The sequence below is a fragment of the Mauremys reevesii genome, linkage group 25 (assembly GCF_016161935.1).
Source record: "Mauremys reevesii isolate NIE-2019 linkage group 25, ASM1616193v1, whole genome shotgun sequence".
Lineage (NCBI taxonomy): Eukaryota > Metazoa > Chordata > Testudines > Geoemydidae > Mauremys > Mauremys reevesii.
The window spans coordinates 8,571,670-8,578,653 of NC_052647.1; the positions used below are offsets into that span (position 1 = coordinate 8,571,670).

At 45.6% G+C, this 6,984-nt stretch overlaps 1 protein-coding gene across 1 annotated transcript in view; it reads right to left on the bottom strand.

The window, feature by feature from the left end:
- LOC120391410 overlaps positions 1-6,984 on the bottom strand; it is a 108,644-nt gene that overhangs the window by 86,408 nt on the left and 15,252 nt on the right. The window lies entirely within an intron of this gene.

Consider the following 6,984-nt stretch of genomic DNA (forward strand, 5'->3'; position numbering starts at 1 on the left):
TCCAGCAATATTGCACACCCTGGAATACAGAAGATATTCTGTATTGAGACTCTGGGTTTAAAGGTAAACTCCAAAAGCCATTTGCCACGTCTAGTACTGAGAGCCACTTCATGTCAGGGGTTACTGCCTCCAACAGTTCTGGGTAAGCAGCCACTACTGGTGCTCCCCATTTGGCAGTACTGTTTAACCCCCGATAGCCAAGAGTTAATCTCCACGTTCCAGCAGGTTTTTTAACTGTCCAGATTGGTGCCGCGTTAGGTGCTGAACACCTTCGAATTAATTCTCATTTTTCCAATTTTCTATAACTCTCCTTAAAGATTCTTTTGCTCCCTGAGGTATTGGGAATTGTCTTTCGTACGGGAGTTTGTTTCCTTCTATTGTAACAGAGGTTTGTATTTTTCCCGTATCTAGGGAGTCCACTGCCCAGACAGTTTGAATCTCAGCCCATCAGCTTTCCCAGCCTTCTGGCATAGGAGGTGCCTCCTCAGGCTTTATCTCTTTTACTGTCTGAGTAACAAGCCCCATGGGGATCAGATTAACACCATTTGTTTCTCCCATTACAGTGAGAGTTTCTTGGATACACATGTTTGGGAAGTTCAGGATTATTCCCAATTGTTTGATAGTTTCTGCCTCAATTAGTCTTTCTCTCCCTGCAATAGCACACGTCTCCTGAATGGTGTGTACACCAAACTGGAGAGGGAGGGTTTTAACATCATACATTTGCTTAGTCCCTGATATGCCCTGTATTTGTACGGAGTCCACAACTGGATATAAATTAAATACATCTTTATTATAGGAATTCCAGCCCCCCTGTCCAATAGAAAATCTACAAACACATCCCTGACTCGTCTGCTTAAGTGGGGCATCCCCAGACATCTATTGTCATGGGTTGCTGGAAAACGCATTCCAAATTGCCGGGAGGGCTGTCCTATGCTACTAAATTACTAGCAATCGGATCATTCAATCCAGATACCAAAACAGTCATTTTAGCCACCTTCATCACTGCCTTTTCTTCCTCCTTTTGAGACTCCTTGCCAATCATATATGTCTATAGCTGTGCCCGCAGTTTTTCTTTCTCTCCTTTAAGGTCTAAGTTCTCCTGTTTCAGAGCTCCAGGCGATACCCATTCACTCTCTCTATTTACTCCTCTATCTCTGTTCATTCTACAACCTCTTCAACCACGGACACAGGGAGAATATCCAGGACCCTCTGTTTTCCACTGTCCTAACTGTGTTGCAGCTCTCTGACAGGATTTCCTTCCTGCTGTTTAACCACAGTCTCCACTTTTTCAGTCCATTCATTCCAAGGTTCATCTCTGCCTCCATGCTCACACCAAGCATTTATCACCCCAGAAGGCAGCACCTCCAAAACAAGGTGCTTTAAATCCTCGAGATTAGTATCCCCCGCTGTTAACCTAGCACAGGTTTGTAGTCTGTCAGCCAACCTGGCCGGAGCCTCTCCTGGCATTCTTGTAATTCCTTTAAATGCCGCTAATCCACTGGATAACTTAAAACGCTTTTGAGCCACACGTTTAACCATTTGTGTAACATCATCATCAAAACCAAGGGTCTGACAATTCAGTGATCCAAACAGGGTTTGTACTAGAATTGGTTCCTGTAACATGTCAATTCTCACCGCTTTTAACAACTGTGAGCATTTATGTAGCCAGGCCATATACTTATTGAAATTCTCAGAAGGCGGGGGGCCGAAAGCTCCAGCTAACGCAGTTAGTTCATTAATTTTTAAAGCATCCAGCCTGATTGTTAGGCCACTCGCTCAAGGTGGGTGAGGTGGGAGATTGAGCAGATGACAACGGTTAATTATTTGGGTAGCATCATAGACAGTCCTGGAAGGTGCTCGAAAGATGTGGGTGCCCGTAGCTCATATAGCAGCAGCTACTGCCATATTTCAGGTCCTTCAGGAACCTCTGTGGGGCCATCATGACATCAAACTTGCCAGGAACTTGTGGACCTAGAGAACCACAGTTATACCAACCCTGTCCTATAGAAGTGAAATGTGTGTGGTGAGGAAGGCTGAAGGACACCGGATTGATGTAAATTCTCATTGTTTCCGTCAGCTGTTTCATATCTAGTGGCAGGACAGGATCAGAAATGAGGATATTAGAAGCCAACCTCAGCAACTGTCTCCATAAGCACTGGTTTGGGTTCAGCAGCATTCTTGGTTGATCGAAAGACCAACGAATTCCAGAGCATGTGTATCAAGAAATGCTACAAAAGAGCCAGCAATTAAGTGGGTGCCAAAAGCTTACGATTGCCAATGATGGACATAAAAGGAGTGTGCAGTCAGACCAGCTAAGTATCTTGCCAGAGATCGATCGACCAGGGTGGGGCTCACTTTGCAAGGGGCCATGTCCCTTCCGGATTTGCCATGAATTGGAATCTAATTGAATTAAGGTGGACTATTCTGGAATATGGGGACATTTCTGACTCCAGGCAATTAGTGATTGGTTTGTGCCATGAAGCAGAAGGGGGCAGAGTCCTTATGTTCATGTTTTTATCTTGTCTAATGTAACTAGTTCTTTTTATGCTTAAAATACATAGGGCCTGATGCTTAGTTACACCAAGGTCCCTTTATATCAGTGCAAAGGGCCCTGTTTGGAAATTGAATCAGGCCCTTCACCCTCTGCCTCACTGACATCCAGGAGCAGTGAGTTCCCCTGGCTAATTCTCTGCTGTGTACATTTTGGTGACATGTTTGTGGCAGTGCCTGCAATGTGTCGGGTGCTTTCCAGAAACACAAGAAGGGACAGTCCTTGCTCTGAGGAACTCACAGTCTAAGGATGGACAGACAGGGAGGGGCCAGGGAAGGGGAACAGCCAAACGCCGATCAGCAGATTCACTAGAGACAGCCCAGCAGAGAGGGACTGAAGTGTGCACAGGCTTGGAGCCTGTGGGATCGGCTGTGGGAGGTCGTACCATGCATAGGCGCCTGCCTGGAGGGGGGCACAGCAGTGGCTGTACCAGTTGCAGACAAAGCTGAGACATGGGCCGAGCAAGATGCCTGGGGCAATTGTACAAGGGGCAGATAAGACTGAGGCCATGGGTGGGGTGGGGGTTGCAGATGACTGTATGAGGAGGAGATTAGGCTGGGACATAGAAGGAGGGTGGTGTTATTGGACAAGGGCAGACAAGGCCGGGGACGTGTGTGGGGTGAACAAGGGCAAACAAAACCAGGAGCATGGACGCCGCAGGGGCTGTGGCGACTGGGGATTATGAAGCTCAGCCGAGGATAAGCAGGGAGCCCCACTGTGCCTGGGTGTCTGGGCTTTGCCTCCTGTGGGGCTCCATGGTTTGGTTCCAGCAGCCTCTGCACAGAGTTTCCTCAATTTAAACATTAGGGTCATTTCTGATGAGCTTCCTCAATCTAGTTAATTTCCCTGTTCCTAGTCCCAGAGCTACTTCTGGGCACAGTTCCATTCTTCAGTGTGTGGAAGCTTATTACATAGGGCCAGATCCTTAGCTGGCATAAATGGGTGTATTGACCCCAAAGGAGTGACACTGATTTTCACCAGCTGGGGGATCTCTCCCCATTCACACCAATGGAACAGTGCTGTTTTACACTAGTGGGAGATCTGCCCCCCTTCTTTGGTCACTCTTAGGCCTTTTCTACATTATACTGGTATGAACTAAACTGTGAATTTAAATTAACTTTGTTATCCGAGGTTAAAGCCTCATGTTGATTCTCTTAGTCTAGCAGAAGAGTGACCTTTATTCAGTTTATTTTATGTCACTTTGAAAGGAGTTTAGGCTAAACAGAATAAATTTGTCCACATGTGGGATTAGATGGTGATAACAAGACCTGTATCACTGTATTGGCCTAAGTGGTAACACCTTCCCATACAGACAAGCCCTTAGTCAGTGCCTCATCTACAGTTGCTTCTTCAACTGACTCCCAGCCTGGGTCATGCTCCCCACAGATGTCTTTGTTTGGGTTGAGTGCTCTGCTGTGCCCTGCAGTGGGTGCTTTGCATGTCTGGGTCAGTGCTGGGCGAGGGGAGGGATACATACACATCTATATATCTTGAGGCTGAAGGGCCAGAAACGTAGCTGGTATAAAGCAGTGTAACTCCATATACTTCCATGGAGCAACATGGACTTATAGTAGCAGAGGACCAAGCCCATGATTTTTCCTGCCTATCATTCAGAAGATAAACGTACGGGAATAATTGTATTTCTACATTGATCTCCTGTAATCATGAACCTAATCCCCATGGACCTTCATGACATCTGCTCAGAACAGCTCTGCTGGCTTTTATTCAGGCAGGGACTGGGGATTTTACACTTGTCTCCAAGCAGGCACTCAAATGAGGAAGCAATGGTCTCAAGTGTTAAGTGTTAAGAGAACAAAGACTTTTTTGGCAGGACAATATAATGGCCCCTGTGATTAATGCCTCCCTCATAAACAGTGCCAGCATCACTCCACTCGCTCCCGGCAGACCGAAAGTCTGGGAATGTGGTGGTGTGTTGTTCAGTAGGAAATAAGGCAAATGAACAACACCCCAATGCTCACCACAATCCAGACAGAACAGTCACCCGGAGCCACCTGAGAAAGGGGAATTCACTGAGCAGAAATCGACTTCATGTGGCCAAAGCCCACTAATAAAGAAAGCAGAATGGGAGTGGGAGCCTGAAAAGTTTTCTGTAATTGAAAACAAGCCTTAGTGCAAGCTCCTGCTGTGTGGGCCATTGAAGGATTTGCTCTGACTACTGGCACAGCCCCTATTATAATACAAACTCCTCACTCTCCCCTGAAGTATATTTTATCAGGGAAACTGCAGGGGAAAGGAGTATCAAATACCAGGGTGGTCCAATGGACCTTGATGCTAACTAGCAGAGATGTTATTTAAGAGAATCATAGAATGTCAGGGTTGGAAGGGACCTCAGGAGGTATCTAGTCCAACCCCCTGCTCAAAGCAGGACCAAACCCAACTAAATCATCCCAGCCAGGGCTTTGTAAAGCCAGGCCTTAAAAACCTCTAAGGATAGAGATTTCACCACCTCCCTAGGTAACCCATTCCAGTGCTCACCACCCTCCTAGTGAAATAGTGTTTCCTAATACCCAACCTAGACCTCCCACACTGCAACTTGAGACCATTGCTTCTTGTTCTGTCATCTATGTAGAGAGGGTTCATTGGGGTTCGTCCCTCTCCAGGGCAGTGGGGAACCACGACACCTCCTTACAATCTGCCACCACTGAGCACAGGCTAGTTCCATGCTCTTTGGAACTCCCCTTCAGGTAGTTGAAGGCTGCTATCAAATCCCCACTCACTCTTCTCTTCCGCAGACTAAATAACCAAAGTTTCCTCAGCCTCTCCTTGTAAGTCATGTGCCCCAGCCCCCTAATCATTTTCCTTGTCCTCCACTGGACTATCTCCAATTTGTCCACATCCCTTCTGTAGTGGGGAGAGGGGGACCAAAACTGGATGCAAACAAGCAATGACGCTACCATATGCTCTTCTGGCAGACAGAGAGGAGCATGAACGCCCACTTCCAGAAACTGAACCGAAGTTAGTTGAAGAAACACTCCCAGTAGATGAAGTGTTAAGCCTCAGAGCAAAAGAGGTTTGGTTTACAGATGGTAGTTCATACCATGAGAACTTTAAGAAATATAGGGTATATGCATGTGATGGGTTGTATCACAGAAACCCCTGGGGCTGCCAACTGATGTGCCATGACTACTTCTGCCCCTGCTTTCCTGCCCTGGCAGCTTCGGACTCCAGTGCCCTGCCTGGTTAGAGCCAGACCCGCTAGCCTGCTGCAAACCCAGACCCAGGTCTGAACCACGTCCCCTAACAGCTTTAGTCTAAATTGAAAGCAGCTAACAGAAGTGTTCCTGTCTCTAGCACTCAGATGCCCAACTCTCAATGGGGTCCAAACCCAAATAAATCTGCTTTACCCTGTTTAAAGCTTATACAGGGAAAACTCATAAATCGTTCACCCTCTATAATACTGATAGAGAGATATACATAGCTGTTTGCCCCTCCCCCTCCGATATTAATACATACTGAGTTAATTAATAAGTAAAAAGTGATTTTATTAAATACAAAAAGTAGGATTTAACTGGTTCCAGGTAGTAACAGACAGAACAACGTGAATTACCAAGCAAAATAAAATAGAACATGCAAGTCTATGTCTAATTCAGTAAGAAAACTGAATACAGATAAAACCTCACCCTCAGAGGTGTTCCAGTAAGCTTCCTTTTACAGACTAGTCTCCTTCTAGTCTGGGTCCAGCAATCACTCAAACTCCGTGTAGTTACTGTCCTTTGTTCCAGTTTCTCTCAGGTATCCTTGGGGGTAGAAAGGCAGCTAAAGACAAAATGGAGGTGCCTCCCACGGGCTTAAATAGACTTTCTCTTGTGGGTGCAGACCCCCTCCTCTCTCCTATGAAAAGTCCAGCTCCAAGATGAGTTTTGGAGTCACCTGGGCAAGTCACATATCCATGCATGACTCAGTTTTTACAGACAGCAGCCATTGCCCACATGCTATCTTGAATGTCTCCAGGAAGACTTCTTATGTGGATTGGAGCCTTCCAAGATCCATTGTTGATTAAGTGTTTCTTGACTGAGCACTTAATTTGCATATTCCTGTCTCAAGAAGCTGACCAAATGCCTTACCAAGGTTATTTAAAATCAAACAAGTATACAGCCAATATTAATAACTTCGAATACAACAATGACACATGCATACAAATAGGATGAATAGATTTGGTAGATCATAACCTTTACAGAGATATGTTACATGGCATATGTAGCATAAAACATATTCCAGTTATGGCATATATACATTCATAAACATATTTCCATAAAGCCTTATGGGATGCACCATCACCATGCAGTTGTACAAATTGATGGGGAAACTGTTTCTTGTTCTATAAGTATGACCAGCTCATGGAGCAGATGTCAGAGCTCTTAGTGATCTACTTAAACAGAAAAATAAAGTTGCAGTCTGTCTTTATATCTATA